The sequence below is a fragment of the Carcharodon carcharias genome, chromosome 20, assembly GCF_017639515.1.
Source record: "Carcharodon carcharias isolate sCarCar2 chromosome 20, sCarCar2.pri, whole genome shotgun sequence".
NCBI classification, from domain to species: Eukaryota; Metazoa; Chordata; class Chondrichthyes; order Lamniformes; family Lamnidae; genus Carcharodon; species Carcharodon carcharias.
Genome location: NC_054486.1, coordinates 64,825,471 through 64,852,452, shown reverse-complemented (window position 1 = coordinate 64,852,452; position 26,982 = coordinate 64,825,471). Strand labels below are relative to the sequence as shown.

Below are 26,982 nucleotides of genomic sequence, written 5' to 3'. Positions count from 1 at the left end.
ACTACGTGACAAAGAAATTGTTATTTTTGGCATTGGTTTATATAGAAGAAATTGTTTAACTTACAACATTGGGCTCCTGATCACCCAATTGCATTTAAATCCCTTAATGGCCTCACACCACTCCTTATTTGCATAACTGCCAGCAGCTTTACAATCCCATAACCAAACTCTCTGCTTTGGCCTAATGCATCCTCAGTTCTCTTCTGCCCACCATCAACATCCCTGTCCTCAGATAGGTAGGAATTCTTTAAGAGATGCTATACAAATAAAAACTTGTAGTAATAACATACATCAATTAGAACAATTTCATGCAAAAAGTGAAATTTGCAAGCATTTTTAGAAATAAATGAAAAACTCGACAAGCAGTACAATCATACAGAACAAGGTTATTCTAGGTTTGAATTGGCCACATTGTTCTTAAGATTAAGTTAAAAAGGTAGTTTCACACTTTTCATTAGAGCAAAGATGAACAAGGGGTATCTGGCCATTAAAATGCACAGTACGGATGTGTAGAGATGATAGGTAGTCTCCAATACTAGGAGCCATCAGAATAAACTAAAGTTTCAACATTGAGAAAAATTTTCACCCCAGCTCTCCTGAATAAGCATAAAAAACTTTAGAAATATTCAACGCTGTTTTATTCAACTACTTTCAAAAAAAGAAACTAGAAAATACAGTCAAGGCTAAGTAAAATATTTATGGAGACTGCTTTCTGTGTGTTTAGGAAAACAGCAGGGAGCATAATGAATTAAAGTGAGCAATTAAAAACACAAAATCAGAGGTGCTTTTAGGCTATAAAAATATCAGTTCTTGCAATCAGTAAATTGAACCAGAAAACAATTTATCCTTAATTCCCAGTATAAAGCTTGAAGTCATGAATGCTGCTTCAACTAATTGAGTATATATCCTCTTGGATATTAATATTTATAGAATGTAATATATTAAGATTGAAACGCGTTTATAAACCAACAAAAATCTGTTCATTAGTGTTAAGAAGCACTGCAGAAACTACATATACAAGAATGACAAATGCCTCAGTGCGACAGAAATCCTTAAACTTTCCTGAACAGGAAGTGACTTGCACTATTTGGCATGTTTTACTGCTCAGCAGCAGCATTCCTGGAGGAAGCAGCAATTTTGGCTGCAGCAGCTTTTCCTGTATAATACGCAACCTATATCATGGAACAGATTGATTTTTTTTTTGCAAGGTCATTTAATAAAATTTGAAATATTTGCTGTGTGAATCATTCCTAATTTTAATGGTCTGCTTCAGATTTTCTCCACTGCCTGTCTGTCCTGCTCAGATGTTCAAATTACGTAGCAAATGAAAACTGGAAAGAATTTATTTTTAGTAACAAAAGCTAATGTGAATTTTTTTTAAACTTATTGCATTCATTAAATTCACAATTATCTTTACAATTGGACTGTGTGACTGAGCAGGGGAGGAACAAGGGGGGAAAGAAAGGTTACTTTAGGCAGGATGTTCAGCAGTCTGCACAAAAACTGCACAATGATGGTCATAAGGAAGACTACCTGATCCTCATTAGGTCACAGAATGAAAACCCATGACCTCCAAAAGAAATCCCCATAAAATACAGAACTTAAGCATAACCCAGAGCACCCAATTATAAACAGGTATGTCACAAACAAAAACCTCCAAAACATCAGTAAAAACCTCAACACTATGTAATAAAAACAAAAATTGGACTTGAAAAATCACTACATGTCAAACAGTAAGCTTTAAATATGCTCAGTCAGTTATAACTTACAAAGGTCGGTTCTGTTCTGTGGAGAAGGGATTTTCGGCATGATAAGTACATTTCTTGTCGTAAATATTACACAGACATATGGTGGAATTTAATGTTTGCATTGGGGATCTTGTCTGCTGGCTGAAGAACCGGCAGGAGCCCTGCATTTCCTCCAGTGGAGAAGGTCCTATAGTATTGAGTGATCATCAGGCACTTACATGGCCAGCTTCAGGTCTTCACCAGGATTAAGGTCCCTAGGGGTGGAAATCTAACCCCCCTTCCCCTACCCCCAGAGAGCTGCTTGCCAGAGGCCCATCAGCCCCACTGACAACAGTGGCAGCTGCCAGCAATGCATCCACCAGAGTCCCAGGATTGCCTGCCTGCCTGCCCACCACCACCACCACTCCCCGGCAGGAATCTGGAAACAAAACATTACAGAGTTTGCTTTCCAGGCTCCCCCTATGGTGACTCCCCCATGCACTGCAGGATGAACATACATACGAACCAGGAGCAGGAATAGGCCATGCTGCCCTTCAAGCCTGCTCCACCATTTAATAAGATTGTGGGTGATCTGGCTGTGACCTCCCACCGACCTCTAGTAATCCTTCAGCTCCTTGTTTATCAAGACCCTAACTACCTCTACCTTGAAAATATTCAAAGACTCTGCTTTCACTGCCTTTTGAGGAAGGGAGGTCCAAAGACTCACTACCTTCAGAGGAAATAAAATTTCTCTCATCTGTCTTTAACGGCCAAGCCTTTATTTTTAAACAGTAACCTCTAGTTCTAGATTCTCCTACAAGAGGAAACATCCTCTTCACATCGACCCTGTCAAGACCCCTCAGGATCTTATATGTTTCATTCAACTCACCACTTACCCTTCTAAACTCCAACAGATACAAGCCTAGCGTGTCCAATCTTTCCTCATAAAGATAACTTGCCCATTCCTGGAATTAGTTTAGTAAACATGCTCTGAACTGCTTCTAAGGCATTTATATCCTTCCTTAGAAAAATCCAATACTGTACACAGCACTTCTGATGTGGTCTCACCAATGTCCTGTACAACTAAAGCATAACCTCTCTACTTCTGTATTCAATTCCCCTTGCAATAAACAATAACATTCCATTAGCTTTCCTAATTGCTGTACCTGCATGCTAGCCTTTTGTGATTCATGTACTCAGACCCTCTGCAATCTCTCACCATTTAGAGATGTTTCTTTTTATTCTTCCTGCCAAAATAGACAATCTCACATTTGCCCACATTATATTCCATTTACCAGACCTTTGTCTATTCACTTAATTTATGTCCATTTATAGCCTCCTTATGTCCCCTTCACAGCTTCCTTTCCTACCTTTGTATTATCAAATTTAGCAACTATACCTTTGATCCCTTCATCCAAGTCATTTATATAAATTAAAAAGTTGAGGGCCCAGCACTGATCCTTGTGGCACACCACTAGTTACATCCCACCAACCAGAAAAAGACCCATTTATGCCTATCTGCTTCCCGTTAGCCAGCCAATTGTCTATCTATGCCAATATGTTACCCCCCACCCCCGGGCAAGATTTTACATTGGTCAGGCGGGCAGTCGCAGAGCTGACCGCTGCCCATGACAAGCTCCACACCACGATCCCCCCAGCATGGATCATGGGCAGTAGCACTGAGCGCTACCTGTGCGGGGTGGGGGGGGGGGGGGGAAAAAGAGAGAGAGTCTGGTCCAGCGCTCTTCTGCGCATGTGCGCGAAAGAGCGCTTCAATCTCCGAGGCATGGAGCTGCCTCAGGGAGATTGAAGTGCTTTTTTAAAAAAATTATTAAAGACATTAATAATTTAATGAAACATGTCCCCTTCATGTGACTGTGTCACATGAGATGGGACATGTTTTTAAATGTCAAAAGAAAGTTTTTATCTAATTTGTAACAGCTTTAGGAAACCTCGTCCTGCTCATGGATGAGATTTCCTAGAAAATGTAAAGGCTGCTTGGCCTTTTCGCCTGCCCGCCAGCCGTTAGGTTGGACGGGCAGCGTAAATTTGAAGTTAATTAGTTAATGGCCTTAATGGGCTTTTCAATTATCGGCGGGCGCGCAGCTGACTCCAGCGTGCACCCACCGAACTAAATATCGTGAGACAGCATGTTGATATAGGGACGCATGCCCGACGACATCGCGCATCATATTACGCTTCAATGTGTCGGGCATATGCCCGCACGCCGAATGTAAAATTCTGCCCCATAAGTTTTTACTTCCTGCAAAAACCTTTGATGTAGCGCCTTAGATTTCCAGAAGACATATAAGTACAGTACATCCGCTGCTTCCCCTTTATCCACAGCACATGACTCCTTCAAAGAAGTTTTCTGCTGTCCATCGCCTTCCCTTTTTGCTTCAATCTAATGGCACCTTTCCAGAATCCAGGGAATTTTGGAACATTAAAATCAACGCATCAACTATCACACTAGCCACTTCTTTTAAGGCCCTAGGATGAAGTCCATCAGGATCCTGGGATTTGTCAGCCCGGAGTTCCAACAGTTTGCTCAGTACCACTTCTCTGATAACTGTAATTTTCTTGAGTTCCTCCCTCCCTTCCAGTTCCTGACTTACAGGTATTTCTGGGATGTTATTTGTATCTCCTGCAGTGAAGACCAGTGCAAAATACCTGTTTAATTAATCTGCCATTCCCTTATTTTCCATTAATTCCCAGATTCAATTTCTATAGGGCCAACGTTTATTTTTTCAGCTCTTTTCTTAACTATCTATTGAAACTCTTACTATCCATCTTTATATTTCTAGCTAGCTTTCTCTCATATTCTAATTTTTCCCTCCTCATTAATCTTTTTGTCATTCTTTGCGTTCATTATATTCTGTTTAATCTTCTGACCCGCCACCCGTCTGCGCAATTATATGATTTTTCTTTAAGTCTGATGCTATCTTAAATTTTTTTAGTTAGGCACAGATGGTGGGTCCTCTCCATGGATTTTTTCCTTGTTGGAATGTATCTATTCCATGTATTCTGAAATACCCATTTAAATGTCCACCACTGCATCTTGATTGACCTATCCACCACTGCATCTTGATTGACCTATCCACCACTGCATCTTGATTGACCTATCCACCACTGCATCTTGATTGACCTATCCACCACTGCATCTTGATTGACCTATCCACCACTGCATCTTGATTGACCTATCCACCACTGCATCTTGATTGACCTATCCACCACTGCATCTTGATTGACCTATCCACCACTGCATCTTGATTGACCTATCCACCACTGCATCTTGATTGACCTATCCACCACTGCATCTTGATTGACCTATCCACCACTGCATCTTGATTGACCTATCCACCACTGCATCTTGATTGACCTATCCACCACTGCATCTTGATTGACCTATCCACCACTGCATCTTGATTGACCTATCCACCACTGCATCTTGATTGACCTATCCACCACTGCATCTTGATTGACCTATCCACCACTGCATCTTGATTGACCTATCCACCACTGCATCTTGATTGAGCTATCCCTTAACATAATTTCCCAGTTCACTTTAGCTAGCTCTGCTTTCATTCCCACATAATTGCACTTATTTAAGTTTAAAATGCTGATCTTGGACCCACTCTTCTCTCCCTCAAACTGAATATAAAATACAATCATATTATGATCACTGCTTCCCAGGGGTGCCTTCACTATGAGGTTATCAATTAATCTTCTTGTTGCACCATACCAGGTCTAGTATAACCTGCTCTCTGGTGGCTCCAGAATGCGTTGTTCTAAGAAACTGTACTGAAAACATTCTATGAACTCATCTAGGCTACCTATGCCCTTCTGTTGTGTCCAGTCTATATGTAGTCCCTTAAGTGGGCAGCTAATGCCAATAGTCAATTGATGGCGGGTGGGAAGGCTGTCCACGAGTCTCCCTGTCCCGGTCTTAATCGGGCGGGGGCAGGGAGGCAGCAAAGTCTGCACAACACACCCTCTTACACAATTAAATGCCGACCTACCTCCAAACCCACCTCCAGGAGGGGCATTAAATTCCACCCACAACTGCAGAAAATATGGAAACTTCCCCAAAGAGCATAAAGTGACCAGTGCCTATACCTAGATCATGGCAGTTGATTACCTATTAAATATTTACTATTTTAAATTGTTAAAGTGTGGAGGAAAATAAAGATTATTTAAAATTAACAAAATGCAACTTATTCATATAACTGAGTAGTTCAACAGAAGTGCCAGTTTTAAGTATATAGAAACTGGTTACTAATGAAGCTTGGGAACATGAGCACAATTCAACTACGTTCAGCGCAAACCCTCCAGATTTGTAGGATGGCTGTTGATAAACCAGCAAGTCTGTACAAATCAAAAAACTATAGTTTTTGCAAGGAATGCAAGGAGAGAAAATAGGCTGACGCCTTGTGTATTATACTATGCATTTAATTGCTTTGTTCAGCAATTTATGATGGCATGGTTGCTGCAACTAAAGCAATTATCAATTTATAATTTAATTTCAATTAACTATATTGCTGAAGACAAAATTTTCTTCCCATCTAACTTGGTGTCAGAAAGCAGTTTGTGCTGCTTTCCCTCCTCCCATTCAAAACACCACAGGCAGGATTTTCAGGGTGACGCGCGGGAGGTCAGGCCCTGCAGGTCATGTGTAAAATGATGCGCAGTGATGTCGGGCGAGCCATCGTGATATATTGTTGGGCGGATGCGCAATGAAGTGCAACTGGGCCTGCCATTAATCAAGGGGCTAGTTAAGGCCCTTAAGTCAGCAATCGACAGATTTTGAGGCGCCCATGTGATCTTTGGCTCGGCGCACGGGCAGGTGGGTAAGCGGCTTTTTAATAAAACTCATCCACGGGCGGGATAAGAGGGCTCAGTGGGGTTGTCAATCTGGTCTGTGAAGTACTTATTGCAGAAAGATTTTTTAAACTTGCCTGTATGATCTGTAGCAGTTCAGAATGAATTCCAGCAGCTTTGTGTACTTTTAACCTTCGGTTCAGCACTCTTCAGTCAGTCAGGAATCTTTAAATCAGGCCTGCAGCTTTCCGGAGGCCTCCTTTAGCCTGGGTATGGGTTCTGACATGCCCACTGGAGGCAGCTCCTCTGAGGAGGAAGGCGGGGGCTAGAGGAGGCCAAGAGTGCACAATCAGCCTCCAGGGGAGCAACCTCTGGGAGTACAGGTGCAGGGCCAAGAGGTAGTCCAAGGTGGAAGGGGGCCGCAGAAGACGCCACCATCCTGCAGCTAGAGTATACAGGCGAAGAAGCAGCTACCTCAATATGACTGAGGTGCAGTGCCAAAGGAGGCTCCGACTGTCAAGGGAGACAGTCAACTACATCTGTCAGATGATTAGCTCTGAGATCTCTCCCGTGTGGGTGGATACCCCATGCCAGCGGCTCTGAAGGTCAGTCACCCTGAACTTCTATGCCCCTGGCTCCTTCCAGGGCTCGGTGGGTGATCTTTGCAGTGTCTCCCAATCAGCTGTTCACACTTGTGTCAAGCAGGTCACAGACACTCTGTTCAGGCGTGCATTGACCTTCATCCACTTCCGCTGCGACCAGGCAAGTCAAGCACAGCCAGCCAGAGGCTTCATGGCCATTGCAGGCTTCCCCCGAGTCCAGGGTGCAATAGACTGCACACGTGGCCATCAAGGCACCAGCAGGTGAGCTCGGTGCGTTCATCAACAGGAAGGAAGGGCTTCCACTCCATGAATGTGCAGATTGTGTGTGATCACAGGATGCTGATTCTACAAGTCTGCAAAGTACCCAAGCAGCTCCCATGGTGCCTACATCCTCAGACACTCCCAGGTGCCAGGGCTTTTCAGTGCTCCGGCTCGGCTTGATGGATGGCTGCTGGCCGACAAGGGCTATCCCCTGCGAAGGTGGCTCATGATGCCTCTCCGCCATCCAAGAACAGAAGCTGAGCAGCACTACAATGGGAGCCACACCTCCACAAGGGCTATGGTGAAGATAGCCATTGGTCTTCTCAAGATTTGCTTCCAATGCCTGGTCAGCTCATGGGGCACACTCCAGTGCCCCCCAGATCGTGTCTCGGTGAAAGTGGTAGCATGCTGTGTTCTGCACAATCTTGCGCTGGAAAGGGGGGATGCAGTGGATGATGAAGACATTGACATAGTGGATGCGGATGCACGCGATGAATCCAGCACTGATTCGAAGCATGGGGAAGCACAGGGCAATGATGAGGGGCTGAAGGCTGACCCGGCACTACACCAAGGACGCAGGGACACCCAGGAGACTTTAATCCAACGAACCTTCAGCTAGCTCCACACAAATGGATCAGGAGGACCAGCCTTGCCTGGCGCTTCCATATGCGGCACTTAATGCTACATCTGCCACTTCATCAGCTGCAACAAAGGGCTTTGGATATAAACCTCAATGTCCACTCAAACACTCTTGACATGTTTGTAAAACATACAAATGCAGCACAAAGGAGCCACCCTCAGCCATGGTAACACATCTGGATTTAATTTCATCCATGATATGGTGCAACAAAATGAAAACAAAACATTTTTACAACAGCAATAAATAATAATTTCCTAATCTAGGGCCAGCACAAAAGCACCAGTGAGAAACCTGTGGTGTGCTTAAGATGCCTTATGCTTACATTTACGGGTGCTACGTCTTGGTGCGGCCCCATCGCTCAGAGTGGCTTTTGAGACAGCCTGCTGACTCTGTTGTCCTGGTGGCCTCGATGACCTTGGCGGACGTCTTCTGGCCCGTGGAGCCTGTGCTGGCCCTGCCTGGGAGGGAGTGGCCAGTTCCATAGCTGGCATCTCCCAAGTTATCGCAGCCTTAACGGATGCAATGGTCACCAGCAGAGGGGCGGAGGAGCTGCTGCCCTCATCTGGAGCGGCCTGAGAGGAGCCTGCAGAGAAAACAGGCAGCTGTTGCGCTGATGTGAGGTCACTTCGGACCTCCCTGCTCACCATAGCTGGATGGGCACCGAGCTGGGAAACTTGGTGCCCAGACCATCTCCCACATTGCCAATGACCAGCTGTGGCCACTGGTGCTGTGAGGACTTGCAAGTCTGAGCGTATCCCCAGGAGAAGCTGCTTGTTCTGGCTCATGGCATCACTCATGCTCCACATGGACTCCACCACCACGGTCCCAGATGCTCCCAGATGCTCCCGCATGGAGTGACTCCAGAGGCAGATCATCATGCACCAACTGAGCAGGTGCTTGGTCCCCTGCAGTCCTCCGGCTGCTGGTGCCATCGGCACTCTGTCTCTGCCTCCGGCGATTGTGAAGTGCCCTTTCCACTGTGCCCTGGGACACTAGCCAATGTTGCAATTCCCACCAATGTGCTTGTATCTGTGCTGGTGCCTGCCTCGCAGAAATGGTGTGATGCAGGTGATAATTCACAGCCCTCAGATGTGAGACGGGGCATCTGTAATGAAGCCTGGTCGCCAGCCTCTGATAATACTGAAAACAACAAGGACAGTGGATCAGTTAGCATCCATACAGTGACACACTGCATCCCTTTCCCCCAGGTTCATTATGCGCTCAACCTAAGGAGACGAACATCGGTGGGGTGGAAAATAGTCAGGTGGCAGCCCAAACATTACAGGCGGATACAGACGGGCTGGTTAGATGGTCTAAGGAGTGCCAAAGGGAGCGTTATGTGGATAAGTGTGAGGTGATGCACTTGGGCAGGACACACAAGGTATAGGAATACACGTGGAATGGTAAGACTGTGGAAAGTAAGGAGGATCGAGGGACCTTGCTGGGCATGTCAACAGGCCCGTTAAGGGAGTGGGACAGGTACATAAGGCGTTTAAGAAGGTAAATGCCATACTTGCCTTTATTAGCCGAGGAATAGAATGTAGGAACAGGGAGGTCATGTTGCAAGTGCAGAAAATGCTGCCGAGGCCACATCTATACTTGTGTGTGCAGTTGCGATCAGCGCTTCATGGGAGGGATGGGATTGGAATGGAGAGAGTGCAGAGGTCGCTTACCAGTATGCATGCTGGGCTGGAGAGTTGGAGTTATAAGGACACATAGCATAGACTGGGGATATTTGCTGCAGAACACAGGAGACTGAAGGGTGACATTATTGAGCTTCATAACATTATGGAGGGGCATAGATAGGGTGGACAGAAAGCAACTTTTCCTCTTGGCAGAGGGATGACTAACCTGATGGCATTTATTTAAGATAAGGGGCATGGGGTTGACAGATGTGGTGATGAGGAACTTTTGCACACAGTAACGTGGGATGCACTAGCTGAAAGGGTGGTGGATGCAGAAACCCTCCTAAATGTAATAAGTATTTGGGTGTGCAGTTGTGATGCCATTGCATACAAGGCCATGGGGATAGTGGTCAGAAGTGCGATAAGGAGACTTTGGAAGGCGCTGGTCACGCGCATCTTCGAAGCGCCGAGGGACCTTTGTCTATGACCCACACCTCTGACTATCAGTCTGTGAATGAGCAGTGTTGCTACATTAACGATTCCAACAATTATCAGTGATTTGGATGGTGGGAAGACAGAGCGGATGTGACTGTTGATCTCAAATACCTGGCCGCTCCACCCCAGCCTCACCGACACCTGTGGACCTGGGCACACGGCGCCTTGCAAACTCCAGGGCCTCCTGCTCAAATCAGCTCAATATCACCAACTGCGTCTGGCTGCCTCCAGTATGCAAACGCTCATAAGTATTATGCGCATTTTTCTCCTGCAAAACAAAGACAACCATTCATTGCGGCTAATCGCACATGTACTCTGCATGTGCACACCACACCCCAACCACAGTGGCCCAATTGAAGCCTCCAGTGCCTCCTCTCCACACTACTGATCGGTCACAAAAATATAGTATGACTGCTCCCCCCGCACCCCCCTTAAATGGCCGCCTTGGACACATTCTGCGTCCATCACTTTCAGAAACACAGTCTTAGCTCCCATGGCAAGGAGGTGCAACTAGGTGCGGCGCCGAGGGCAGCAGATGGCTCTTGGCCATGAGACCTTGAGGCTCCCCTTCCACAATCTCATCACCGTGAATAGGACATGTGTTGGAGTTCTGAGTAGGCGCCTGGCTGCATCTCCTGCAGGTTGCCGCCAGACTAGTCATGTGCGACTAAGACCAACACATGGTGCAGGGAGAACCCACCTTCTCATGAACCACTGAGGCTGATGTAAGCATGGTCACTGTTTGCTTGCCCACCCAGCGTGCGACAAATGCCCAACGATTCAGTGCAGTCACGACACTAAGACTTTTGCCGGGGGGGGGGGGGGGCGGACACGACTCAAGGTTAAGGCTACCTGCTGGGTTAAATGCCCAACACCAACATGGGTACTCACCCTTCCAGAGCGCAACAAATCGTTGAAGCACTTACGGCACTGGATCCAGGTGCACCGCACCACGTCGTGGAAGCTCACCACCTCTGCCACCTCCTCCCAGACAGGCTTCGTCATGTGGGGGGGCCTCCACTTCCCATCCTGGAGAAACCACATCTCCCGCCGTGCTGCCTCCTCCTCAAGGGCAGCCATCAGAAAAGTGAGGGGCACATTGGCTTACGCTGCAGCCTGCTCTGCTCCTGGGCCACAGACTGAAGCCTGCCCTCCTCCTCTGGCCTTCCCTCAACATTGGCCTGCTTTGCAGACCCCCTGCGGTACCACCTGCAGCTGGCCATTGTGAACAGCCTAAAGGAGGCTGCCAGGCCTTTTTATCCCCCCCCAAAAAACAGACTGCAGGGTTGCCATTGGACCCAGTGGTCTGCACATATCCGCCGCAAACTTCAGACTCCCGCTCTCCACAGGAGTCGGAAATGCGACCGCACAAAATGGCGGCGTGTCCCCAATTGGGCCCGCGTCAGCACCTGCTTTGCCCACCCGCCAAATGGAAAATTTTGGCCCATGTGTGCTTTGCTTCCTTATTTCCCAGATCTGAAACAGCATCAGGAAGCAAGTAAGCAAACGCATCCAAGTTACTTAGAGAAAAGGGATATGGGGGAGGACAAGAAGGAAAATAAGCTCCCTATCATTATTTGAACTATTATAAAGCACAAGTTTGATTGATAAATGTTAGTTTTAATTACTTGTTTTGCCTATTATAGAAACATGACATTTTAGCTCTCCACTGCAACATTAAACTGCTCTTGCAGTCGTAAGGCCATAAGAAATAGGAAATGGGGTAGGACATTTGGTCCTTTGAGGCTTCCCCACTTTTCAACAAAATTGTAACTGAATTTCTATCTATCTATCTCAACTCCACCTTCTCAAGGGAAATTAGGGGTAGGCAACAAATGCTGGCCTTGCCAGCAATGCTCACAACCCACAAAGGAATATAGAAACAAAGCCTCCCCGTATCCCTTAGCACCCAAAGTCTGTTGATCTGTCTCGATTATACTCAATCACTGAGCATCCACAGCTCTCTGGAGTAGAGAATTCCAAATATTCACAACCTTTTAAGTGAAGAAATTTCTCCTCAACTCCATCCTAAATAGCTGTTGCATTATTCTGAGACCGTGATCCTGTGTTCTAGGTTCCCTAGCCAGGTGAAACATTTTCTCAGCATCTACCTTGCCACAAGCCCCTTAAGAATTGTTTACATTTTAATTAGGTCACCTCTCATATTCTACTAAACTCCAGGAAATATAGACATACTCTACTCAATCTCTCCTCATAGGGTAACTAATCTAATGAACTTTTGTCGCACTTCCTCTAGGGAAAGTATGTCCTTCCTTAGGTACCGAGACCAAGATAGCACAAAATACTCCAGGTATGGCCTCAAACGCCCCGTATAATTGTATTAAGACTTTAAAAATTCTGATACCCGATTCCTTTGTAACAATAGAGAATGTATTTGCTATCCTAATTAATTGTTGTACCAGCGTATTAACTTTCTATCCTTTATTTACAAGGACCCCCAGGTCCCTCCGATTGCAAATGTTTCCTGGTTTCACCTTTCAGAGGAAAAACAAAAAAGCAGAATTTTTTTTATATCAAAGTGGATAATCTCACCAATTCCACACATTGTATTCCATCTGCCATGTTCTTACCCACTCACCCAACCTGCCTATATTTCTCTGCAGCCTCCTTGCATCCACCTCAATGCTTGCTTTCTCACATAACTTTGTATCCAAGTTTGCTGACAACACACATTTAAGTCACCAATACAGATTACAGATTGTAAATAGTTGAGGTCATTTCCAATTCACAATCAATGTCAATACATTACATCCAGTCCCACGAGTGCGAACTCTGGGCAATTATGAATTCACATGCATCTACAAACATTTCAAAGACAGGTGTACATTGAACCAGGAGATACATCAATCTCAAAGTTTGAGTGTCAGGAAAAGTGTTTGTATCAGAGAAGTAAGTACTGGCTGTGTCAGGTCAGGTACTTGCACCATTATCTCCAGGTGGGCTCCTGTTGAACAGGGACATTCACACAGGCTACCTTTCCTCACACACTGGAATAACTCAGGGTACCCAGCAGACAAAATACTCTTGTTAGAACCAAAATCTTAACTAAAAGATCTGGTCGAATTTTAAGAATGTAAGAAATGCATGAAGCACACAGTTTCTAACAGAAAATTAAGTAGTGTTTTGAATAAATCTTTTGCTAATTTTTAGAAAGTTTTTCCATTTCACGGCAAGCAATTGACCTTTCATAGTGTGACTCTAGTCCAGAGCTCTATTCAAGCCAGACAAAGACAAAACAAATGACCTTCAACACTCCTGCATGCAGCTGGAGAACAATATAATAATGTCACATGGTCCAGGGCAGCTCCTACACATTTAAAGTACAGAAAAAAAAATCAAACTGGTTTCTTCAAGAGATTATTTGTGTTTTTCCTACTCATAACAATTAAACAAAATCCAGGTAAACCAATCCAACCATCAGTATCCACAATCATGATTAACAATGAGATAAAATGCATCCTGGATTTTTAAGTCATCATTGCAATTTTCACTGTACTATTCAAGCAGTAGCTTCTATGCTCTCAGCTACACTACACTTTTCATGGTGTAGTGTAATCTTATCCACCCACTAAGGTACATGCAGGAAATATTGTCAAATTCAAAGCAGAGTGAAATTCAGTTTTGGTAGCAAGATCAGCTAGCCAGGACAGGATTTGAATCAAGAGGTTCAGGGGGCCCACCACCAGTGATGTGTGGCAAGACATTCAAGACTTTCCAGAGGATGCTGTGGGCTGAGCAACAAGTTTAGAAACACACAGAAAGAGGGAGAGTCTTGTTTGAATTATATTTCTAGTGGGATCTGATTAGACAGCACCAGGAAGAATCTAGGTCATTCCTCGAGGAGTTCAAATGGTTATCCTATATTGAAAGCACTGATATTTTAAACTGTATGCATAAAACTTGAGGGCATTTTCTGGTCCAAGTTTGCCAACAAAAAAAAAAATCTCCTTTCCAGATAAAATTATCTTAAGAGGCAGAGCAGTAGAGGAAAAAGAAGAGGATAAGACCATAAGACGCAGGAGCAGGAGGTGGTTGTTCACCCCATCCAGTCTGCTCTGCCAATCAATGAGATCATGGCTGATCTGATAATCCTCAACTCCACTTTATTGCCCTTTCCTCATAACCCTTATTCCCTTACTGATTAAAAGTCTGTCTATCTCAGCCTTGAATATACGTAACGACTTAGCCTCTACAGCCCTCTATGGTAAAGAATTCCACAGATAGACTACCCTCTGAGAGAAGAAATTCCTCCTCATCTCTGTTTTAAATGGGTGACCCCTTATTCTGAGATTATGCCCTCCGGTCCTAGACTCTCTCACAGGAGGAAACAACCTCTCAGCATCTACCCTGTCAAGCCCCCTAAGAATCTTATGTTTCAATAAGGTCGCCTCAATGAGTACAGGCCGAACCTACTCAACCTCTCATCATAAGAAAATCCCTCCATCCCCAGGATCAACCTAGTGAACCTTCTCTGGACTGCCTCCAATGCCAGTATATCTTTCCTTAGATAAGGGGACCAAAATTGCTCGCAATATTCTAGGTGCAGTCTAACTAGTGCCTTGTATAGTTTTAGCAAGACTTCCCTATTATTTATATTCCATTCCCTTTGAAATAAGGGCCAACATTCCATTTGCCTTCCCTATTACCTGTTGAACTTGTGTTGGCTTTTTGAGATTCATGCCCAAGGACTCCCAAATCCCTGTGCTGCAGTCTTTCTCCATTTAAATAATATTCAGCTCCTCTATTCTTCCTGCCAAAGTGCATACCCTCACATTTTCCCACATTATATTCCTTCTGCAAAGTTTTTGCCCACTCACATAAGCTCTGTAGACTCCTTGTGTCATCCTCACCACTTGCTTCCCACCTATTTTTGTGTCATCCGCAAACTTGGAGATAGCACATTCACTTCCCTCATCTAAGTCATTAATATATATTGAAAATAATTGAGGCCCCAGCACTGATTCCTGTGGCACTCCACCAGTTACAGGTTGCCATCTAGAAAATGCCACCCTTATCCCAACTCTGTCTATCAGTTAGCCAATCCTCTATCCATGCTAATATACTACCCCCAATATAAGTAGCCTTATGTGTGGTACCTTATCGAATGCCTTTTGGAAATCCAAATATATTATATCTACTGGTTCCCCTTTATCTATCGTACTCGTTACCACCTCAAATAATTCTAATAAATTTGTTAGGCATGATGTCCCTTTCATGATGCCATACTGACTCTGCTTGATTAGATTATGTATTTCTGAATGCTCTGCTATTACATCCTTTATAATAGAGTTTGATATATTCCCAATGACAGATGTTAAGCTAACTGGCCTATAGTTAGCTGTTTTTTGTCTCCCTCCCTTTTTGAATAAGAAAAATATTCCTAGCAGAGACACATCATATACAGAAGCTGCAGGGGCTCATAGATCCTGCCCCTAGAATCAGACATTTATCCTGCTCAATCAGTGAACACAGCACGCTATAGTAACATGTCATCCCAATGAAGGAGGTTAGTGGTTTCCTGTACTTTGGAGTGAAGCCAAGTCCTACACCTTGGGTGGAATTTTCCATGCCCGCTGGCATCGGGCATGCTCAGCTGCATGAGCAGACAATATGACGAAGGCCAAAAATTTGTGATTGTCCGCTCAGCCCACTGTTGGCAGGTAATGCAGTGCGCCATCGGACCTCAGTGTGATACATCTTCATATGATTATAAAGCTGGCCTACCGGATTCATCCCCCCCACGTCAGTGTGATTGCATGCTGATGTATTTCACAACTACACTTAGGTGACGCGCACCTGGTGAGCTGCACTTTGCTCAGGACTTCGAGGTTAGTTTGCTACCTTGCTTTGGGCAGCACTCGCAGTCATCAGTGCCAGGCTTCATAGGCAACACCACAGCACTTTACATTGGCTCACAGGCAGGTCTCTACCTACCAGGTCAGCTGTAAGGCAGGGCTGGCTTAGTATGGCTGCAGGACTAGGGGGAGAAGTGTCCTCAGGCAAGGAAAGAGGCTGCAGGATGAGGGCTGTACTGGGGAAAGGGTATAGCCCAGAGTTTGTGTGAGGGAACAAGTTGATCTGTGCAAGTGGCCTCAAGATGGTGAGGGCTGAGGGGGCAGTCTCCAGAGCCGAGGAGGCCAGTTAGAGATGTGAAAAGTGTGTGTCAAAGACTATGTCATGATGTCTCTGGAGCTGGCAATAAATATGTGACGCTCTTGAGAGTGAGTGTTTAGAGTGATGATATAGTTGTCTTAGCCTGGCAGCATGATGAGATCATTCATCCTCTATTTGCATTGGATGGCCAACCTCTTCTGTGCAGCATTAGCAATGGTGATCATTACCATCGCCTATCATGCCAGAGTGGTAATATTGCTGCCCCTACTGTGGCCAGAGGGGGAATACAGGACATCATAGTGGGCCTTCAGTGTGCCCTGGACTGGAAGCACTGAGAGGTGTGTGCACAGCTGTACTTTTAAATGTAGTTTTTGGTGTAATGGAGAAGTGAGGTGACGGCATGGTGGGTGAATCAGTGCCCATCCACCAACAAAAGCATGTTTCCTGGGAATGCATACTTAATGAGTCGAGTTTGGGATGATATGGCGCCAGAAGCTGCCATTGCAGCTGATGGGAAAAATGTCATTTTACCCACGCACTACTGCACTTAGTGCAAATCTGGGATGATTCTGCCCCTTCACTGGAGTCAAAAAACCAGCCTAAATACAAGAGTCCACCTTTAGGTGGTGATCTGTGCTGAGCCCAGATGTAGCTCAGTGACACTTCCTATTGGTTCAGTTGAATTTAGCACCAAAGTAAGTCCAAATGCTGACGCATTCATTGACCTCTAGGTTCAAATACACACGCAGACATGACATTGAGCTCTAGATCATTATCTACTGACACCTGTTGGAAGTGCATATGTGTGTGGATACATTAGATATGGATAACATCAGCTAATGCTATAATAGTTGCACAGGTGAATAGTCCACCAACATAACAGAAGATCACTAGTGTCTACATAACCAGCAAGGAGAGAAAATAGAATATATTATATAGCATTTTTCTTATAAACAAAATTAAACAATACTAGCCATGTATTGCATGTGTTTTGATTTCCATCCTGGTAAGCTCAATCATACTGCCAGTTGGTGCAAAGTAGATTTTCTACTAAGGACTCAGGCCCCAGGAGAATTAAAGTTCATTCAAATGAAATTCTCTGAAGAGTCTGAATCTAGAGAGAAGGCTTAAGGTGGATTGAATCCTTGGTTCTGTAGAGGACAGGGCAGTGTTCATCCCATTGCTGTACTTCCCCTTCATCAAGTATTACATGTCTGATTCATTGGAACATCTACACCAGAAACAATGATGTATTATTTGGGCTACAAATCTGAACTATAGCCATTTCCAGCCTCAATTCCATCAACCTCCCACAGCTCAGAGTCAAGTAGAAAAACCTTGTTGACTGGCTCAATGCAAAGTTTAGCTTGTTCTCTCACACCTGCTCCATTACCAACACCTCTGCAACATTGTCAGCCAACCCTCCAGCTCACCTCTTCTGCCATCAAACTTTAGTTAGGGTCTTCATCACTCAATTGGAATTAAATAAACTAAATTCCTTTGGAATTGTTATAAGTAAGCATAAATATGTTTAAAGTCAGTACTGTTAAGCTCACTGGAGCTGTCAACAGACTTGTCAAAAATCGTCAGAAGTACCTGTCAAAAGTATCAAGACAACCTGTCAAAGGACCTCTCGAAGAACTGTCAAAAGAGTGTCAGGAGGGCCTGTGAAAGGGACCTGTCAAAAGTTTCAAGAGGACCTGTCATTAGCACCTGTCAGAAAGTGGTCAAGCTTTCAAGGTATTTAAAAATTCTACTCTTTAAATCTTTGAAAAAAAAAGGTCTGGAGCATTAAAAAAATTATTGATTGCTATTTCACTATTAACATAAGCCTGAGGACTTCCATTACTGAATTAGTGCTGCATGATTGATTGCACAACTATCCACTATCACAGTAGGTTGCCTGCCATTTCACAGTTTGATTGACAACATTGTGGCTATAGACTCTTTGATGTGGGACTATGAATTCCAATGCCTGGGTGAAGTAATTTCATTCAAAGGGTTGCGAATCTTTGGAAATCTCTACCCCAGAGTTGTGGATGCTCCATTGTTGAATACATTTAAGGCTGGGATAGACAGATTCTTGGTCTGTCAGGGAATTAATAGGGAGCGGGCTGGAAAATGGAGTTGAAGCCCAAGATCAGCTATGATCATATTGAATGGTGGAGCTGGTTCCATGGGCAATATGGCCTATGCCTGCTCCTATTTCTTGTGTTGTTGTTCATTCTTGGCTCCAATTTCCTGATAGCTTCAAGCTTCAATTCATGCAAAACATCACTGTCCATAGCTCATCTGCAGCAGATTTCACATTCCCCATCACCAGATCTTCTCCCAAAACTGATTCCCAGGGTGTTGATTTAGAAATTGTCAAGTTCCAAATTTCTCTATGGCCGCATATCGCCACGTGCTACTTTTACAGACTCTTCCTGGACCTCAATCCCTATACAATTCAACACTTCCCTCAACAACAGACTTCTCTCTCCCCATCCTCCATATCTATGCATTGTTTCACTTCTTGAAGTGCCCCTTGTGCACAAATAAATCTATATAAATGCATACTTTGTTCTGAATGTCTGTGATCCAAGCTTGTAAATGAAGATCAATAATAGACAAGGGCAGCAGATGCATGGGAACACCACCGCGTCAAAGTCTCTCTCCAAGTCACACACGATCCTGACTTGGAATTATGTTGCTGTACCTTCACTATCGCTGGGTCAAAATCTTGAAACTCCCTCCTTAACAGCACTGTGGTGTTCTTACACCACATGGACTACAGCGATTCTTAAGGACAATTAGGGATGGGCAATAAATGCTGACCTAGCCAGCAACGCTCGCATCCCATGAACAAATGTAAAAAATGTCAAGACCACTTAATTAAATGTTTTCTTCTTGACTAAATTAACTAAGTTGTCAAATGCAAATTATTCCAATTGAGTTGACATCTAGGATCATTAGGACTAACAAAAAGCTTTACACAGAATCGTTACAGTGTAGGAGGCCATTTGGCCATCATGTCTTCAAATGCTCAGAGAGCCGGTGCACTTAGTGCCAACCTCCTGTCTTTTCCCCATAACCCAGCACATTGGATGATTATTTAAATAGAAACAATGCTCTCGAATGCCTCAATGAAACCTGCCTCCACTACACTTCCAGGCGGTGCATTCTAAACCATAACTATTCACTGTGTGAAAGTTTTTTCTCACCTTGTGTTTGCTTCTTTTGCAAAACACTTTAAAACTGTGCCCTCTGGTTCTCAATCCGTTTACGAGGAGGAACAGTTTATCCCTACCTACTCTATCCAGGCCCCTCATGATTTTGAAAACTTCTATCAAGTCTCCTCTTAGCCTTCTCCTTTCCAAGGAAAACACTCCCAACTTCTCCAATCTTTCCTCATAACTGAAGTATCTCATCCCTGGAGCCATTCTCATAAACCTCTTCTGCACTCTCTCTAATCTCTTCACACCCTTCCTATAGTGTGGTCTCCAAAACTATACACAATACTCCAGCTGAGGTCTAACCAGTACCTTAAGTAAGGTCATCATGACCACCCTGCTCTTGTATTCTATGCCCCTATTAATGAAGCCTAGGATACTGTATGCTTTAGAAACAGCTCTCTCTACCTGTCCTGCCACCTTTCATGACTTATGTGCATATACCTATGAAATCACTTATGTATTAAAAAAATACACCATGCTCCTCCATTGGTTTAGCAGCCAAATGTACCCTGGCATCCCACTGAGCTGTATAGACAAGGAATCTGGCAAGTTTGATCTTTGCTCTATACCAAAATAGCAAATCATATTCAGTTTTGTAATAGGGACACTACAATCTCCAAGTGAGAAACAGTGGTATAGTTCCATTCATTATCTGATGTCGCCTGGGGTCAGGCTTGGTTGTGACCCCTATACTAGACCAAGTAGTCTGCTACATGCTGTGTAGATTCATTGGTGAAGAATTGTCTCTGAACAAGGAAACAGAGGATTGCTCGCATTGATGGAACTACATTCTAGTCTGCTGCTTCGACAAAAGGAGGGAAGGATTGTGATAATTGTTAAGAGTGACCAGCACAATTAAGCAGACTACTGTATCTACTTTAGAGCCGCCTCTTCAATTATAAGATAAAACTATAGTTGCGGATCAATTAATTCAACACTTCCATTGTGGGGCATTTGATTATTCTATAGGACCAATCTCATTTTGAAAGTTACTATAAACAACTCTCAGAATCCAAAAATTCTTTTCCCTGCAAAATATCTATTGATTTCCCCTTAAAAATCAGCTGTCTCTATTCTCTTTACAGGCAGTCTTAGCATCTTCCATTCATTTGCCTACTTCACACAATCACCTTCCTTTTATCCGAATTGGGGCAGTGTCCCCTTGTTGTAGAATTTATTTTACAAAATATCTAAGAAAACATTAGAAGTGCCTCTCTTCCATAAAGCTGTACCAACCCCTTATTAATGTATATTGATCTACAATTCTGTCATGACTTCTCTGATGCTTTCCAGACTCATTGCCCTGCAGGCTCATCTCTACAGATGCATAAATCAGCATCGGTCAACTGTTTAATCCTAGGGCAAAACATTTTCAATGATTCCACAAACAAATTCACCAGAAAAAAAGACCAATTTCATTAATACTTCTTGTAAGTATCTGAGTATGTAGTTTACCGTTCTCTATTATAAATAACGATTGCAAACATTTTCTCATTTAGAACCTGGAAAAGCTACTTCTGCATTAGGTATTCCATGTCAAGAATTCTTTCTTCCACATTCCTCTCTTCACAGATTATGATTTAGGCCCTTCTTCCTCAGTCCACAAAATGCACTTGTCTAAAAAAGTTAAATCATTATTGTGCTCCAGCTATCGCCTCAGTAACCAGTTTTAAACAGCCATATTTTTATTTCAGATTTCCAGCACCTGCAGTATTTTGCTTTTACATTTTGGACACTGATGTGTTCTCTAACTACACACTCCTCCATCACCCTCTGGTCATTAAAAACACATCCACCCCTAATAACTCACCCCAACCTAAACTCTGACAACTTTAGATCCTAGATTGGATTTTCATTCTGTACATTGGCAGGTGTGGACAATTGAGCCATAAGAACATAACTGGAGCAGAAGCATGCCATTCGGCCCCTCAAGCATGCTCCACCTTTCAATAAGGCCATGGCTGATCTGACTCTGGCCTTAACTCCATTTTTCTGTCTGCCCCCTATAACCCTCGACTCCCTTGTCAATCAAAAATCCATCTAACTTAAAAGATATTAAGTGACCCAGCCTCCACTGCTCGTTGGGGAAGAGAATTCCAAATACTAGCAGCCTCAAGACAAGAAATTCCTCCTCAGTTCAGTCTTAAATGGGAGACCACTGATATTGAACTGTACCCAAGATTCCAAATGCCCCCACAAGGGGAAACATCATCCTCTACCCCATCAAGCCTCCTCAGAATCCTAGGTTTCAATAAGATTACCTCTCATTCTTCTAAACTTCAATAAGCATAGGCCCAACATACTCATCCTTACCTCCCAAGTCAAACTCTTCACCCCAGGATTCAGCCTATAAACATCCTCTGAACTGCTTCCAATCCTAGTATGTCCCTCCTTAGGCAAGGAGATCAAAAAATTACACAATACTCTAGGTCTCACCAATGCTCTGTACAGTTATAGCTAACCTCCCCTACTTTTATACTCCATCTCCCTTGCAATAAAAAGGACAACATTCCATTTGCCTCAATTACTTGTGCCTGCAAGGTAACTTTATCAAATTCATGTGCAAGGACACACAGATCCCTCATACTCCAGCATCTCTCCGTTTAAATAGTACTCTGCTTTGCTATTCTTCCTGCCAAAGAGGACAACCTCATTTCCCTACAGCCAAATTTTGCCCACTCACTTAACTTATCCATATCCCTATGCAGACTCTTTGTACCTTCTCACTACTTGTTCTCCTACCTATCTTTGTATTGTCAGCAAATTTGGCTACAACACAATTAGTCCCTTCATCCAATCATAGACCGTAAATAGCTTGAGACCCCAGGACTGATCCCTGTGGCACTCCACTAACTAGAGTTTGCCATCCTAAGAATGATTCATTTATCCTGACATGGTTTCCTAGCCAATCCTGTATCTATGCTAATATATCACTGTCAATGCCATATGCTCTTATCTTGTGCAGTAACCTTTTCTGTGTCACTTTATCGAATGCCTTTTGGAAATCCAAATACACAGCATCTATTGGTTCCCCTTTATCCACCCTTCTTGTTACATCCTCAAAACAACTCCAATAAATTTGTCAAACATGACTTCCTTTCCACAAAAGCATGCTGACTCTGCTTATGGTTTTCAATGCCCTGCTACTACCTCTCTACTAATAGATTCCAGCATTTGAAGTGAATGTGCAAAAATTTGGCAGATGGAGTATAATGTGGGAAAATGTGAACTCATCACTTTAGCAGGAAGAATAGAAGAGCAGTATACTATTTAAATGAAGAGAGATTGCAGAACTCAGTGGTACAGAGGAATCTGGATGCTCTGATATATGAATCACAAAACGTTGAAGTGCAGGTACAGCAAGTGATCAGGAAGCCAAATAGAATGTTGGTGTTTGTTGCAAAGGGAATAGAATATAAAAGTAAGGAAAGTTTTACTGCAGCTGTACAGGGCTGGTGATACCACACCTGGAGTATTGTGTACAATTTTGGTCTACTTATTTGAAAAAAGGGTATAATGTGTTAGAAGCAGTTCAGAGAAGGTTCACTCAACTCATTCCTGGGATGAAGAGCTTATCTTGAAGAAAGATTGAACAGGTTGGGTCTATTCCCATTTGGGCTTTAGGAAAATGCGAGACGATCTTGTTAAAACATAAGATCCTGATGGGACTTGATAGGGTAGATACCGGAAGGATGTTTCCTCTTCTGGGGGAGACTAGAACCGGGGAGACTAGGGGACAGTTAAGAATAAGAGGTCTTCCTTTTAAAGGTGGAGATGAGGAGAAATTTTCATTGAGGGTTGTTAGCCTGTGGAATTCTCTTCCCCAAAAAGCAGTCGAGGCTGGGTCATTAAATTTGTTCAAGGCTGATTTAGACAGGGAGTCAAGGATTTATGGGGGGCAGACAGGAAAGTGGAATCGAGACCACAATCTAATCACCCATGATCTTGGTGAGTGGTGGAGCAGGCTCAAAGGGCCAAATGTCCTACTCCTGCTCCTACGTCCTATGTTCCTAGGACAGACATCAGGCTCACTAACCTATAGTATCCTATTTTCTGTCTTCCTCCTTCCTAAAGGTGTTGCATTTGCGGTTTTTCTATCCATTGGGGCTTTTCCAGAATCTAGGAAATTTTGAAAGATTACAAACAACACATTCACTATCTTTGCAGCTACCCCTTTTAAGACCGTAGGATGTAGGCCATCAGGTCCAGGGAGCTTGACAGTCAAGTCCTATTAGTATTCCCATTACTTTTCCTCCCTCCCATTTGCCTCTTGATTGCCTACTAATCTTTGGATGCATTTTGTGTCTTCTACTGTGAAGATGGATACAAAATACTTGTTCGAAGTCTGCCATTTCCTTGGTTCCCATTATTAATTCCCAATCTCACCCTCTAAGGAGAGAATGCTCACTTTAGCTACTCTTTTCCTTTTCATGTACTTGTAGAAGTTTTTACTGTCCATTTTGGCATTTTTTTGCTATTTTTCCCTCTTACTCCAATTTCATGGTACACCTTTTCTTTCAGTTTGATACTACTCAAACTTCTTTAGTTAGCCACAGAAGGTGCACCCTTCTGGTAGAGCCCTTCTTCCTCAATGAAATATATCCTCATTGAGAGTTATGGAATAACTTATGTAATCATATTTATTCTTCTTGCTGATTTGTGACACTAGTGCCTGCATTCAAATTGGCACCTACCATCCCCTCTTTCCTACAGCCAGCTTCTATTCTTTTCGGATTTCATATTTCACCGCCCCCCCCCAACCCCAATCATCATTTTCCCCTCTTACTACTTCAAATATTTGCCACTGCCCCTGTGGGCTTCATCAAGGAAACTGGTACCAGTCAGTCAGTCAGACCAGGAGAAGCCGATCATCTACACAGTTTTTCTTGCCCCAAAGATCATTCTAACTTATTGGGAACCTAAAAATCTTAGCACATTCCTCAAGCACTGGGTTGAAGCACCAACTTAGTTTAGTTTTATGACAACAAGTGATTTCAAGAATCCCACAAAAACTAGCTTGCATTGATATAACACCATTAACATGGTAAAACATCCCAACATAGTAACGTGTTCAGAAGCAGCGAGTTGTTAATCTACTCCCCAATTCCTCAAATGCATCCTGCAACACCTCTAACCACACTTCCCAAGCTGATGGATCCTACATGAACCACAATTTTTGACTGTTCTCCCAGCCACATCAGGAAAGTTTCCATCTGCACCATTATATCCTTTATCCTAGTATCTGGAAAGCATCACAAGCCACCTATACATTTAATTAACAAATCTTCCACTGAACAGCTAACAGAGGTAGAATGACTCCACTGAAAGAACACAGGATTCTCAAAAAAAAGGCGACAGCTGATGAAACAGTACTGTGCAGATACACAGGGAATCTCCCAATTTCCCAGATGACTATACTGCCAAGTGTTTTTATTCTTTCACGGGATGTTGGTGTCACTGGCTTGGCCAGCATTGATTGCCCACACCCAATTGCCCTCGAGGTGGTGATGGTGAGCCACTTTCTTGAACCACTGCAGCCCATGTGATGTAGATACAACCGCAGTGCTGTTAGGGAGGGAGCTCCAAGATTCTGACCCAGCAAGTGAAGGAACGGCAGTATAGTTCCAAGTCAGGATAGTGTTTGGCTTGGAGTGGTGGTGTTCCCATGTGTCTGGTGCCCTTGCCTTTCTGGGTGGTAGAGGTCACAGAATTGGAAGGTGCTTTCAAAGGAGCCTGGGTGAGTTACTGCCCTGCATCTTCTAGGATAGTAAACACTGCTGCCACTCTGGATCGGTAGTTAAGGGAATGGATATTGAAAGCTGCTTTGTCCTGGATGGTGTCGAGCGTCAAGTGTTCTTGAGACTAACAGTCTTATTACAACAGCTTCATCTCAGTGTTTTAGTTCCTGATTATCCTTCCTGTGACACACATATTGAAAATGCTGTACTAGTCCAAGACTTCTAAAAAGGTGTCTTACATCAGCATTTCTACTCTTCTCTTGTTACCCTGCATGTGGGCATTTAATACCACTCCTATGCTGCCAAATCAAATTATCTTAGCCCCTCTCACACTGTAGGAATGCATGTTATGGAGAACTTTCCATCTTCTGTGCAGTATTGTGTAGCCAGATAGTCCTCAGATTGAATGACCCTCTGTTTAAATGCAGCATTAACACACTACCCGGATTTCAGGATAGCTCGTCATATATGTAAGATGACCCTTCCATTCCTACAATAAAAGCTGTAGTGCTCCTCTTCTTGAAATCTTCTAGGATATGCGTCTCCAATCCAGAATCTCTACATCCCATTGTTTTAACAGAACAATAAAAAAGTAACTATTTCTACACAACCAAAACTTATTAGCATTCCAGCCCTTCACAGAAGCTTATCTATGCCAGTTCTTTACAATTGCTTATCTATGCTAGTCATTCACATATCAAAGACTCCTTAGAGATAAAACATGCTACGAAGGAGTTTACATTGCTACCTATGAAGCCACTTAACTTTAAAAAGAGCAAATCTATTGTGTGTTAGTCTAGCTTTTCCAAGCTACATAAAATAAAAATTGTATGTAACATAACAGAATGTATGAATAACAAAAAGCTAGCATACAAGTTCAACAGTTAATAGGAAAGGCAAATGGAGTGTTGGCCTTTATTTCAAAGGGAATGGAGTATAAAAAGGGAAAATCCTGCTAAAACTATACAAGGCACTAGTTAGACCACACCTAGAATACTGTGAACAATTTTGGTCCCCGTATCTAAGGGAAGATATACTGGCATTGGAGGCAGTCCAGAGAAGGTTCACTAGGTTGATCCTGGGGATGGAGGGATTTTCTTATGAGGAGAGGTTGAGTAGGTTGGGCCTGTGCTCATTGGAATTTAGAAGAATGAGAGGCGACCTTATTAAAACATAAGATTCTTAGGGGGCTTGACAGGGTAGATGCTGAGAGGCTGTTTCCCCTTGTGAGAGAGTCTAGGACCGGAGGGCATAATCTCAGAATAAGGGGTCGCCCATTTAAAACAGAGATGAGGAGGAATTTCTTCTCAGAGGGTAGTGAATCTGTGGAATTCTTTGCCGCAGAGGCTGTAGTGGCTGGGTCGTTAAGTATATTCAAGGCTGAGAAAGACAGACTTTTAATCAGTAAGGGAATAAGGGTTATGGGGAAAAAGGCAGGAAAGTAGAGTTCAGGATTATCAGATCAGCCATGATCTCACTGAACGGTGGAACAGACTTGATGTGCTGAATGGCCTACTTATGCTCCTACATCTTATAGTCTTATAGAAAAGACATTTAATATAAAAAGGCAAGATGAAAGATGAAGGAAGCAGTTAACTTTGGTTCCCACCAGAAATTCCATCCATTTCCTTGGCAACTGTCTGAGGCTAACCAGACTGTTTGCAGCCTTGCGGTCATATCTGACCCCAAGATTAGGTTCTGACCATATAATGCCACTAGACCATCT

At 43.6% G+C, this 26,982-nt stretch overlaps 1 protein-coding gene and 1 long non-coding RNA gene across 5 annotated transcripts in view; one reads left to right on the top strand and one right to left on the bottom strand.

Moving 5' to 3' along the window:
• The window catches only part of fermt2 (FERM domain containing kindlin 2), a 132,045-nt gene that overhangs the window by 102,288 nt on the left and 2,775 nt on the right, over positions 1 to 26,982 (bottom strand). The gene's annotated exons all lie outside the window — the stretch shown is intronic.
• Positions 6,425 to 26,982, top strand: part of LOC121292167 — a 73,738-nt gene continuing 53,180 nt past the window's right edge. Inside the window, exon 1 of the long non-coding RNA XR_005946204.1 lies at positions 6,425 to 6,570. This is a non-coding gene — a long non-coding RNA (uncharacterized LOC121292167). The remainder of the gene's footprint in view (positions 6,571 to 26,982) is intronic.